The sequence below is a fragment of the Nyctereutes procyonoides genome, unplaced genomic scaffold (genome assembly GCF_905146905.1).
Source record: "Nyctereutes procyonoides isolate TBG_1078 unplaced genomic scaffold, NYPRO_anot_genome, whole genome shotgun sequence".
Taxonomy (NCBI): Eukaryota; Metazoa; Chordata; class Mammalia; order Carnivora; family Canidae; genus Nyctereutes; species Nyctereutes procyonoides.
In genome coordinates this window covers 1290971-1305156 of record NW_026575034.1, presented here as the reverse complement: position 1 = coordinate 1305156, position 14186 = coordinate 1290971, and positions in this window count along the sequence as shown.

Here is a 14186-nt window from a genome sequence, read left to right as displayed (position 1 = left end):
TCTCTTTCCACTCAGAGTCCCCTTTAGTATATATTTCCATTCTGAATGATAGCTTTGCAGGATGAAATATTCTTGGCTGCACATTTTTCCCATTCAGCAGTTCAAAGATATCATGACACTCCCTTCTGGCCTGCCAAATTTCTGTTGAAAAATCTCTAGCTACCCATCGTGCTTTCCCTCGTAAGTTAAGCACTCCTTTTCTCATGCTGCTTTTAAGAACTTTTCTTTATCACTATTTTTTGAAAATTTTATTTATTTATTCATGAGAGATGCAGAGAGAGAGGCAGAGACACAGGCAGAGGGAGAAGCAGGCTCCATGCAGGGAGCCCGACGTGGGACTCCATCCTGGGACTCCAGAATCACATGCAGAGCTGAAGGCACACACTTAACCACTGAGCAACCCAGGCATCCCTATCACTATGTATATATTTTTAAATATAATAACAATATGTCTTGGTGTTGACTTGCTTTTGTGGACTTTGATGGGTAGTGTCTGTGACTCTTGCATCTGGATGTCTATTTCCTTCCCTAGATTAGGGAAGTTTTCAGCTATTATTTCTTCAAATGAATTTACTCCTTTTTCTCTCCATTCTTTTTCTAGCACTCCCATATGAATTATATTATGTTCCATGGAGTTGTTGATTTCCCTAAGTCTATTCTCATGTTGCATAATTCCTCTTTCTCTCTTTTATTCAGCTTCATTACTTTCCATTATTTTGTCTTCTGTGGCGCTAATTCATTCCTCTGCTTCTTCCAGCCTGTTTCATTGCATTAAGCCTGTTTCCAAACTTGTTTATTGCATTCTTCATCTCTGATTGGTTCCTTTTTAACTGTTTCATCCCTGTGGTAAATGTCTCACTGATGCCTTCTATGCTTTTCTCAAACCCAGTGAGCATACTTACGATTGTTGCTTTAAATTCTCCATCAGGCATGGTTATTTATATCTGTTTCACTTCGATCTCTGGTCATGGCCTTGCTTTGCTCTTTCATTTGGGATAAATTCCTCTGTCTTCACCTTTTGTTTAAGTCTCTGCCTTTTTCTATGTGTTGGAAAAGCCAGTTATGTCTCCTGCTTCTGAAAATAATCATCTTATGGAGAAGAAGTCACGTAGTGCCCAGAGCCTGGCACTTCAGGGCGTGTCTCTGGTGTGCACTCTGCTGTTGTGTTTTGGCTTCTCCATCCTTCAGGCCAGGCGTCTGCAGAGGCTCTCCTCCCCTGCTGTGGGCAATGTTTGCTCACTGGCCTGAGTGTGATGAGTTTCCAACAGATGTGCTTTGATCTGCTTGTGAAACAAGACCTGCTACCACTTCCATCAGAACTGAGGCCTTGCACAACTCTCTGGTCACTCCTGACCATGTGTGGGCAGGGGTTTGTTCAGTAGGAGGGGCCCGCCATGCTGGGATTGACACAAGCTTGACTAGAAAGGGCAACTCCACCAAAGTGCAGATATGTGGGGCCTGGCGTATGCAAGTTGGACAGCCCATGTTGGCACTGCACTGCTTTGTGCAGGGGGCAGGGAAGGGAAATGGCACAAGCCATCTCATCTGTTCCTGGAGATAATTCTACCTCCCAGGGACGCACTCCAAGAAGAGCAAATAATCTCACCACTGTGTGCCCCCAGGCACTCTTCAGATCATTCATTGTTTCTGTGCTGCCCGGCCCCCTCCATTCCACAGCACCTGCGATCTGTTTCTCCCTTCTACCGTGTCTCCACTTTTCCAAACTTCTTTGATGTGGTCTCTTCTCTCTTTTTAGTTGTAGGGTTTGTTCTGTCAATCTTCAGGTCAATTTCTGGAGGTAAATAGGATAATTTGATAGTTATCTAGCTATGTTGGTGGGAGGAAGCAAGCCTGGGGTCCTCCCATTCCACCATCATCTTCCTCACTTCCAAGATACTTCCGACTGAATGAGCTAACACATTAACTTACCAACTGTGATAGGTGAGTCCCATTAATACATTCAATATGCAAGTTTCTTTTTCCTCTATCTCCTAGCCTTTGCAGTAATTGACACAGATATATTATCTGGACTCTGCTGACATAAAATAAGGGAAGTGTTGCAATTGTTTTGGTGTATGAGATATTTCCTCCTGGGTCGGACTTGTACTGGTCCTTACTGAGATACATCCCACTGATACAAACTGAGACCTGCCCCATATCATGGGTCTGCTGACAATGAGAGAGGGTTAGAGTAGGTCTTGAGAGGTCTAGGCGCCCTTTCCAAGTCAACTGTCCCAGGCAAGGTCACCGAAATGTCTTCAGAAAAGGTAAAGAACTTTCTTCAGACACTGGATGTCAGGTCTCTTCCATAGGCAAAGAATTCTCTGAGTAACTTAAGAGTTCAAAATGTTCCAGCTTTATATGAGTCCAAACCTAAGCCTCAGGTTCCCAGTCCTTCCTAAACAACGCTCTATTTTTATATGAGCAAATGGTGTGTCTGTGAAGTTAACTTTCCTTTTCATTTTATAGTCCATTCAATTAAGTTCTAGATCTGATTTTCACTGAGTCTAAAAGGGGGGAAAAAAAAGAGGTCTGTTAGGACCACTATAGAAACTCTCTGATTCTGTTTCTGACTAATTTATTTGAGAGTTTTAAGACTGAAGCCCATCATTTTCTTTCTTTTCTTCTGGAACCTCTCCAGTGTTCTCATTTATCCAATTGGTTAAATGCAACAACTGCTTTATATGCCAGGGCACTTGGCTTCTGTTGGCATTTCAAAACATACAAAATACAGATCATAACTATGAATTACGATGCTATCGCATGACATTGATTATAAGTATGGTGGCCTTAAAACATTTCTACCACTTCTTTGACACTCTTGCTAAAGACAAGTGGAGTCCAGGTCTCAATTTTTTTTAATTTTTGTATTGATTGGGCTAAATGACTTTTCTGTAACAAATAGGAGCTGCATAGGTGCGGTCCTTGCATTGCTTCAGGTTAGACCAGAAAAAGTCACACAGCTTATACTTAGCTGTCTTGGTAATTAGTTGATTTTCTTATTTCTTTAATGTATCTTAGTGGACACTGAGCTAAAGAGTATTTACATCTGGAATCGAGTATATATTTTTCTTCTGTCGGGCTGTTAGAGTAGGAAGTTGAATCTGTCTATTCAAGGAATTGAGTTGGGTTTGGATTTTGTTGTTTTCATTATCCCAGGTGCACCGGGAGCCTCCAAGTCCTCTTGAAGTGCCATGCTGTTTTTCTGGGCTTAAGATAGGAGTCGGAGCACCAGAAGGATTTGTTCAGTGATTGAGCCTTATTCTTGGCTTTCAGTTCTCCCTGCACATCCACGCTATAGAAGAGGTAGCTCTCCATGCTCCTGTCCCTTCCTCACCAGTAGGCCATTGCAGCACGTTCTCAAGGTGGAAGTGAGGCATTCTTTGTTCTAGCCCAGCCTTCGTCGTAGGCTAGTCCTGCACATGTGGGCCTCTGGAGGTGGACATTTTTAGTATGTTTGCCTCTCCTCTCCATGGCATCTAATTCTGCCTCTTATCTTTGGTTGGTCTTAAGTGGGCAGTTCCTGCCCCAGTGGAACGTAAAGCTTTCTCTTTATGGGTCCAGGGAAGGTGTGACAGTTCCTTTCCCTTAGGAGTTGCTGGTCAGAATGCCTTCCTTGGGTTTGTATCACCACAGGGGACCTTTTTCAGGTCTCCTGCCCCACACCTAGTCTTCCTTGTGAACATCAGGTAAAGGCTTAAGGAAAAGAGCTAGTGAGTGTACATAAACTCCTGTGTCTGGAGTTCTCATCCCCCACTTTTCTGAACTAACTCAAGCTTACAGGTGGCCTTTAACAGTTCATTATAATTCTAGAGGATTTCTTCTTTCCTGATGGCAACTTTGTGGTGGCCATAGGTGAGCCACTTCAGGAATTCTACTTTCCTTAGGAATTCAGGTCACATGGTTGTCTCTAGATCTCATTTCTGATTACAGTTTTATTTTGTTACCTAATTATTTCTCTTTTTAATTTTGAGATTAGCCTATGTGCATATTTCCCATGTTTTTCTGTGTTTGAATATTAAAAGAAGGCGTAAAGAATACAAGTTATTAAAAAAATCATGCAAAGAAACTTGAAAGGTCAATTAATTTGATGGACTATGCAGTTAAAGGCCTATTGTAGTGCTCTACCCAGTGGTGATTCGGTCTGTGCTTTATTTATTTATTTTAGATTTTCATTTATTTTATTTATTTTAGAGAGACAGAGCATGCCCAGGTGGAGTGAGGAGGATTGGAAGAGAGGGACAAAAATCTAATCTTAAACTGGGTGTGGAACCTGACTCAGGGTTCAATCTCATGACTGAGATCACAACCTGAACCAAAATCAAGAGTCAGACTCTTAACTGACTGAGCCACCTGGGCGCCCCTTTGTATGTATTTATTTGTTTATTTTAAATATAGTTGTGGGCGCACCTGGGTGGCTCAGCGGTTGAGTGTCTGCCTTCGGCCCAGGGTGTGACTCCAGGGTCCTGGGATTGAGTCCCCCATTGGGTTCCCTGCATGGAGCCTGCTTCTCCCTCTGCCTGTGTCTCTGCCTCTCTCTGTGTCTCTCAGGAATAAGTAAAATCTTAAAAAAATAAATAAAGTTGCAAAGGTAGTACAGAGTTACAGTATACCCCATCCTAAATTAGCCCATCTTTAGCATCTTAAATTTCATGATAAATTTGTTAAAATTAATGATCCAATACTGATATATTATTAATAAGTAAAGTTCACACTCCTTTTTATTTTAGGACTCCTTTAGTTTTTATCTAACATCCTTTTTCAGTCCTGAGATCCCTTTGTAGATACCATCTTGTATTTAATCTTAATACCTTCTTTGGCTTCTCTTTACTGTGACAATTTCTCACATTCATTTTGTTGTTGATGACTCTGGCATTTTTGAGGAATACTTGTCATGTATTTATAGAACGTCCTCCAGTTGGGATTTGTCTGTTTTTTTTTTTTTTTCCATGATTTCACCAGAGTTTTTAGAAGAAAAAAAAAAGAGAGAGATAAGTGCCATTTTTTATTACATTAGATCCAGGATGCCTATGATCAACATGACTTACCATTATTAAGGTTACTTGATCACATGGCTGAGGTATTGTATGCCGTATTTATATACTGTAAAGATCCCTCTGTTTACCACACTTTTGTGGAAGAGTGTATTGACTGTGCAGAGCCCACACTAAGGAACAGGGAGTTATGTTCCCCGTCTCTGAGAGCAGAGTATCTCCATACATTACTTGAAATTCTTCTGCATGAGACATTTGCTCATTCTCCCCTGTTTGTTTATTCAATCATATATCAGTACCAAATTGGATATTTGTATCAGTATATGGATATTTATTTTATACTTTGGGTTAAAGATCTAGTACGTATTTAATACTTATCTTGTTGCTCAAAGTGTTCTAGCTATGGCTATCGGGGGCTCTTTCAGTTGGCTTCTGTACTTACTTCATATACACCCACCGTGTGTGTGTGTGTGTGTGTGTGTCTGTGTGTGTGTGTAGGTGTGTATGTTTCACCTTTCTTGAACTTCAGGCTTATCTTGTATGTACCCTACCCTACTTTCAGGTCAGCCATTTCTCAAATGATTTTCTGGGTCCTTGCACAGGAATATGGTATTAGAAACCAAGATCTGAGTGCTAGGGGTGTTTGTTGCTACTAGGATATTGTTGCTTATAGGCTCTCTCAGTTGACAGACCGAAGAAATATATGTATGAATGCTACCAAATGTATATATACTTGGCTATTAATACTCATGCAAAAAAGTGATTTTTGCAACCACTTGTATCTATATTAAACTGAACATGAATTCATCCTTATGTCTCAAATTCTAATCCATTATCACATGGATCACATAGACTCTTTCTTTCCTTGCCTCTGACCACCCAGTCCAACAGTAAGAAATCTGGCTCCCACCATTTCCACACATAAACATAATTGTTCAATTCAGTGTACATTTGCAGCATTATTAGAATTGTCAGCCTGTTCCTATGTGGGGGGAAAAACTATCAACTACAGTGTTACTCTTATGTATATTTCTTTTTGCCCTTAGTCTTATAGATTGTACGTATTTCCAAAATTACTAACATCAGCATCATTCTCAGCCCCTCCTTCAGTAAGTTGATTTCATATATTTTTACTATGCTTACATGGTTTTGTCACATTCTGCATTCAAGCATGAGATTTTTTAAAACTATTTTATTTATTTATTGAGACAGACAGAGAGAGAGAGAGAGAGAGAGAGGCAGAGGGAGAAGCAGGCTCCATGCAGGGAACCTGACGTGGGACTCGATCCCCAGACCCCCGGGTCATACCCTGGGCTGCAGGTGGCACTAAACTGCTGCGCCACCAGGGCTGCCCAAGCAAGCATGAGATTTTCTAATTTGTAAATGGTTATTAAAATTTTGCATACATTCAAGTTCAGTCTTTGTGCTGTAAAGTAGTATGACTTTTGGTAAATGAATCCATCACTACAGACCATACAAAATAGTTTCAACACTCTAAGATATCCCCATCTATTTAAATTTTCTCCACCTCCTAAAATAAGTAATTTTCTCACCATTAGATCTGGTGTTAGCTATAGGAGGTATTTTTGAGGGGGTAGGGTTAGATTATTTTTTTTAATAAAATGAGAATGTTTCCCTCTATTTCTAGTTTGCTTTGAGTTTTTATCATGAATTACTGTTGTAGTTTGTCAAATAATCTTAAGCGTCAATTGATGTAATTATATGCTTTTTCTTTTTTAGCCTGTCGATATAGTGGATTGAATTGATGATTTTTGAATATTGAATAATCGGTCTTTCATACCTGGAATAAACTCTACTTAGTCACTGCATAATATTTTTCTACACAGTTAAGACTCAATTTTCTGATCTTTTGGTGCAAATTTTACATTTAGGTGCTTCAGTTAGTGATCCATACTTTTCCTTTACTGTAATATATTTATCTGATTGTGTATCAGGTAATGCTAGCCTTATATTATGAGTTAGGAAGTGTTCCCTCTTTTCTGGAAAAAAAAAATTCTTTGTAAGTATTTGGTAGAATTTACTAGAGAAACCATCAGAATTAGGTGTTTCTTCTTTTAAGATGTATTCATTTTTAATTTAATTTCTTTAGTAGATGCAGGTCTATTCATATCAATTTCTCATGTAAGTTTTGGTAGCTCCTGTGTTTAAAGATTTGGCCCATTTTATTTGAGTTATCAAACTTGTGGGCACAGAGTTGTTTGTTGTATTCCTTTATTATTGTTATTATTATTTATTATTTTATGCCCATGGGGCCAATAATGGTTTAATTTTGTTATTGGTGATTTTGTGTCTATTTTTTGTTGTTATCCACCTGGCTAGAGGATTACCAATTATTTTTATATTTTCAAAGAACCTATTTTTGGTTTTATTGATTTTCTTTATTTTCTTAACCTGACTGTAATTTATTTTTATTGATTTATTCTCTAATTTTTATTATTTATTTCCTTCTTGCTTTAGGCTTAAATTGCTCTTCCTTCACTAGTCCTAAAATATAAGTTTAGATTATTGATTTTAGATCTTTCTTCTCTTCTCAAATATGCACTTGATGGTATAAATTCCTCCTCAAGCACAACATTCACAACATCCCACAGCTTTGGATAAATTGCATTTTTATTTTTGTTTAAGTTTAAAACGTTTAAATATTTTTCTTTGTCAGAGTGACTTTCACTTTGATCCAAGGGTTATTTAGAACTCTGTTATTTAATCTCTAGATATTTGGGTATTTTTCAGCTACCTTTCTATTACTAATTTCCACCTAAATTGCATTATGGTCTGAGAACACGCTTTGCATGATTTATCACCTTAAATTTGTTAAAGTATGTTTTTGGCCCAGAATGAGATCTTTATTCTAGTTTCATTCATATTCTGTATGAGTTTGAGAAGAATGTGTATTCTGCTGTTGCTGAAAGGAGTATTCTATAAATGTCAATTAGGCCAAGTTGATTGATAATGCTATTCAAGTCAACTGTGTCCTTACTGATTTTCTGCCAGCTTGATCTATCATTTACTTAAAGAGCAGTGCTGAAGACTCGAAGTATGGTAGTAGATTTGTCTTTTCCTCCTTTCAATTCTCTCAGTTTTGGGCTCATTTATTATGAAACTCTGTTGTTAGGGACATACATGTTAAAGATTGTTGCGTTATTTTTTTGTAAGATTTTCCCTTTTATCATAATGTAATGCCCCTCTTTAGACCCTATAATTTTTTCTTGTGAAATATGCTTTGTTGAAAATTAATATAGCTACTTTGGTTTTCTTAAGATCTTTTGGTTAATGTTAACATGGTTTATTTTCTATTTCATCTTTAAACTATCAGATACTTTATACTTAAAATGCATTTCCTAGATGACCTGCTTCTGGGTCAGTGTTTCACATGTAACAGAGTAGCTCCCTTGCTGTGCTCCATTGAAAAGTCAGCCCTAGATACAGGGGTAGGTAAAGCAAAACATTTTTAAAAATTTAAAAAAAAACATTTAGTAAGGTCTTGTTTTTTGTTTCTGTTTTCTCAAATCTGCCAATCTTTGCCTTTTAATAAGTGTATTTAGACCATTCACATTTAAAGTGATTATTAGAATATTTGGATTACTATCAACCATGTTTGTGACTACTTTCTATATATTGTATTTGTTGTTTGTTTTCTTCTTGCTCTACCTTCTTTTGCATCTTCACTTGTTATAAGTGAGCATTTAATTTTATTGCATTTTATCTCCTCTTTTAGTATATCAGTTATATTTCTTTTAAAAATCAAATTGTTGCTCTAGAATTTTCTTTTTTTTAAGATTCATTTATTTATTCATGATAGACGTAGAGAGAGAGAGAGAGGCAGAGACACAGGCAGAGGGAGAAGCAGGCTCCATGCAGGGAACCCGACGTGGGACTCGATCCCGGGTCTCCAGGATCGTGCCTTGGGCCAAAGGCAGGCGCTAAACCGCTGAGCCACCCAGGGATCTCCTAGAATTTTCAATATACATTTTTACCTTGTCTATGCACTTTCAGTAACATTATCACTACACTATACTAATATGTAATGCAGATACCTTATGATATAGTATTACAGCATTTCCAATCCCTTCCTTAGAACGTTCCTGTTAATTTCACTTATCCTTATGCTATAGTCACCCCAGTATTCCTATTATTCATTCAAACATTTTTAGACCAATTAAGAAAAAATATTTTACCTTACATTGTTTCTTATTTGATGTTCTTCCTTTCTTTATGTAGTCCTATTTTGCACATTTACCATTTTCCTTCTCCCAAAAGAACTTCTTTTAACATTTCTTACAGAGTAAGTCTGCTAGTAATGAATTCCTACTGTTTCTATTTGTCTGAGAAAGTCTTTAGGTCTTTTATGGTTTTAAGGAATAATTTTTGCTGGTGCAAATTCTAGATTTTCAAAACTTAAGTATTTTCCATCATTTTCTCATTTCCATGATTTCTGATGGAAATCTCACTTTAACTCTTATCCTTGTTCTTTTATAGGTAAGATGTTATTTTTCATGACTATTTTCAATATATTTTTTCTGGTTTTCTGCAGTTTTATTACAATATACCTAGGAGTCTTTTTGTTGTTTTCCTTGCTTGCTGTTTTCTGTGCATTCTGACTCTGTGACTTTGTTTCTGTTATTAATTTTTGAATGCTTTTAGCCATCATTTTTTTCCATATGTTTCTCTTTCATTCTTTTATTAATTTATCCTTTTGTTGTTATTGTTTTGTTGATGACTATAATATTTGAGTGAGAGCAGAATTATTCTTCCAAATGGAATGAGCATCATTCTTCTTGTTCTCTAAGCTGACTCTTATAGAGGGTTCACATACAGGTGTTTTTGGCAACTTTCTAGATTAACCCCCAGGTCATAGCTAGGAATAACTACCATCCATCTGACAGATCCATCTAGAGTAGGGATTAGCAAATCATGGCCAGTGGGCCAAATCAGCCGTCTACCTATTTTTTAAAACTATCTTATAAGAATAAAGACATCAATTCATATGCATATTGTCTATGACTACTTCTGTACTAAAATGTCAGAATTAGGTAGTTGCAGTAGAGATTATAAGGCCCGTAAAATTGAAAATATTTACTACTTTTCCCTTTGAGGAAAAGATTTGCCTGACAAACTCTGGTCTAAAAACTTTAAACCTAGTTGAGTTTCCAGATTACTGCAGCCTAGTTGACATCTGACTGGAGACACATAACATATTATATATAAGAATCAACCAGATGAGCCTTCCCAAATTCCTGACCCACAAAAGCATAAAATAAAATTGTTGCTTATACAATTAAATTCTGGGGTCATTTATTGCATGGCAAGAGAAACAGGAACAACTGGCAGCTTGTTTCTGATTGTGTTCAAGGTCTTCAAGACTACAACGACATTAATTTCAGAATCTTCTGTGAGAGTCTACTTGGTAGAACCACTCGATATATGGTACTTGATGTATCAAGAGTCATATGGGTTCAATCAAGGAAATAGATACACATCAGTTATTTTAGCAGCAAAGGTCCTATGTAAGGAATTGGCTAAATGGACATTAATGGACAAGACTGGAAAGGCAAGAGGAGAACTCAGAAGTGACACAGAGATACTATCTACCTTCTAGAAGCAGCCACCATTTTTAGGAAAGGAGAAACTAAAGGATGGCACTGTGATGTTTAGAACCCCGAAGTTTACAAGAGAGGGTTTGTAGGGCTTGCAGATAGACCTCAGAAATATGGGTGCTGATTGTAGTACTCAGGAGCAAAAAGAGCTTCTGTGCAACTAAGAATCAGACCTCTGAGCATGACCCAATTTGAATTGGTACCTCAGAAACCCACAGTGCTACGTCTCAGAAAGAACTCTATGAAACTTGTTCTGAGGCTATGAGGAAAAATGCAAACTTGGAGTAACAAGTCCTGCTGGTAAGAAGGGAGAGTTGCCAGGGAGATGCTGACAGCAGTAGAACAGAAGGGGAAGGGATGAGTTCCTTTATCTTTGCAGTATCCCTTTAAAACCATTTATTGCAGAACCTAATAGAGAACCACCCGGTAAAGCATACATGCTTCACCAAGAACCCCCTACAAGAGTGGTTTGGAGCTTAGATCATAAAGCTTAATAACTATCAGACCCATATAATGGAATATCTAACTCATTCTCCACTCAAAGTATCCCCCTGGACAGTTCTCTAAGGAAACAGGTAACATCACCGGAGCCACCGTGTGACGTTCACCACATTGCTTCCTCTCGTAGTTCTAGCTTTCTACAGACATTCGTATTTGAAAATAAGAGATAGTGGCTTCCCAAATGCTTCTGTTGCTGGGGCTGCTTCTGGGCACTAGTGTTGCTTCTTACTAAAAGCTCGCATGGAATTTCAGGCGTGCTAATCCTACACAGTGCTAATACTACTCAGCTGTGATAGACATGATTCCCATCCACTCTACACGCCTAGTTGATCCCTACTAGACTACTAACTTTTGTATTAGGACCCATGGATTCAAGCACAGAACATTCTTGCTAATTCAGACAAAGAGGAATGTTTTAGAAGGATATCCCAGGAATAGGAACATCTTTTGGGTACGGGTAGTTGGAATGCATATTCTCTTCAGAGAAGCACTGTATAGGGATGAATGAATTTAAAATTATTTTCAGCTTTTGTGTCACTCGAGTAAGATTCAAATTTAAGTCAAGGAATCTGATTTAGGTTGTTCAGGTGCCCACATTTTGCCATGGAAAACCAAACACCTTGAAAGCATACTAAGATAATGTGCAATGGAGGAGGGGCAGTTTACATGAGTAAAATCAGAATATTCTTTTGAGATGTAACGGAAATAGATTCTCATCTGACAAAAAAAAAAAAGCTTACGACCTCTTGAAAAACACTTTGTGATGATTACCCAAAGGAATAGAAATGTTGCTGTTTGTACTTGTAAATCACTTCTGATATTCTTCTGTAGGTCCTTTTGTCTAGGACTTGGTTCTTCTCTCAGGTAGATCCAGTGTGCTCATAGGATATTACCAATATCTGTACCTTTTGTACTTATAGAACTCAGCTCCTACCTCCTAATCTGCCTTTATCCCATTTAACATGGACTAATATCTTACTATGCAAGTTTTGCTTCTTTTTTTGTTTATTGTTTGTGAATTTAAAAGCTTAACTACCTAGTCAAAAACTTACTTTAAACACACTATAAAAAACATGCTAGAAAATAACACCAAAAATTTTCACGTGACTTGAGACTGCCACTCATGATCCAAAATTCTTTTAGAATTAACATCATGAATTTTGCTAACATGAAAAGGAAGAGAAAAAAGGTCTGGTGAGTCAATGACACCTGAATGGATGATAAAAAAATTGTGTCAAACATTAGGGTTATTAGTTATTTCATTAACAACAATATTATAGGTTCTATGGCCTTGACATATGTTGCACCACTGATTGCTACAGGAGATTTCCCAAATATGAGTGACTAGGCAAGCATATTCTTTCTCTTTTACTTTTTTGTAATTTTGTAAGATTAGTCCTCAAGCTACATGATTATCCAATAGCATCTAAATTTCTAGTTAAATATATTCTTGGGAATCCCTGGTTGGCGCAGAGGTTTAGCGTAGCCTTCAGCCCAGGGTGTGATCCTGGAGACCCAGGATTGAGTCCCACGTCGGGCTCCCTGCATGGAGCCTGCTTCTCCCTCTGCCTGTGTCTCTGCTTCTCTCTCTCTCTCTCTCTCTCTCTCTCTCTCTTTGTGTGTGTGTCTTCTGTGAATAAATAAATAAATAATTTAAAAATAGATATTTTCTTTCCTGAAAACTTAATTTCTTTGATTAAAGTATTTTTCATCTATTCCATTTTAATCCATATGTACATGTTCTGTGCTGGACACTAGGAGAAAATCACGCATAAGACAAGATACATTCTCTAAACTTTTAGAGTTTAGAGATGATGAAAGAAAAAAATATTAAATAATTTTTGACTGTTGGACCCTAGCATTGCCATATTTAGAAAATAGAAATATAGGACACAGTTAAATTATAGTTGCAGATTAAAAAGTTAATATGTATATGTCCTTTGCAATATATGTAGTATCTTACATGTAAACACTGCTATTTATCAGAAATTCAAATTTTACTGTGCATACTGTATTTTATCTGGCCACTGTAGATGGGCAGTACAAAACAAGAAGTATATTTGGAAGTAGGTTTTTATTTTTCTAGCAAGGATTATTCCCTAGATCTTAAAGTCCCAATAAAATAATAATAATGAGCCAGTCTGGAGAAAAGATATGCAGTGTATCTGCATGGGACTTTTTCTCCGAGTTCATGTTGACATACCGAACTCCATGTCACAATGCGAAAGGATTATTTTTACTTCAGGAGAAAAAGCCCATTTCCTGAATAGGATGTAATATTCCGCCTCAGGAAATTCCGTGTGCACATGTAGTGTGGCCATCTGTGAACGTTGCGGCACCTGGTCATAAGACCACTGCTCCCAGCAGAGGTGCAAACAGTGTGAGGCGCATTTTGTGAGTGCCACGTAAACCTGGGCTTCTCCACCCATACAGAAAGCCTGAATGTGAGACACTGGAAAACTGGGATATGAACTGTGAGAAATGCAGTCTGGCAGAGAGATGAAGGTCAAGAGGGTAACAGGGTAACAGTCCTAGTTCTAGCACTAAAGGAGCTCGCGCATGACCGTTCGTGTGGTGTCTGTTGCTGCATCTTGCACATGGTAGACTGTTGAAAACTGCTGAGTCTCAGTTTGGGCATTCCTGTGTTTCTATGTCCATTTCTTCATTTATCGAGTTTCCAAAGTGTATTGATATTTGCAGCAATGACTACTCAGCGACTAGATTGTAGCCCTAACACTACTAGTCTATGGGAACTGCCTATTTTTATTTGAATATCTTTAATGATGATTATTTCAGACATTTATTTACTGCTTCCTAAGTGTCTGGGTCTAAGCTAAACCTCTACCTGGATGCATTATTTTAATCTTCACTGGACCTTTAAGAGATAGAAACTTTATTATCGACATTTTATAGACTAAAGAATTGAGGCTCAGAATATTTATTTGTTGGAGTTCAGTGGCTAACAAACGATGGATATGGGATAAAAAACAAAGGCAGTCTAATTCCACAACATGTACTTTGATCATTAATGAATTCAGTCCCCCAGTGATAATAGCTACATTTTTTTAATTCGCTA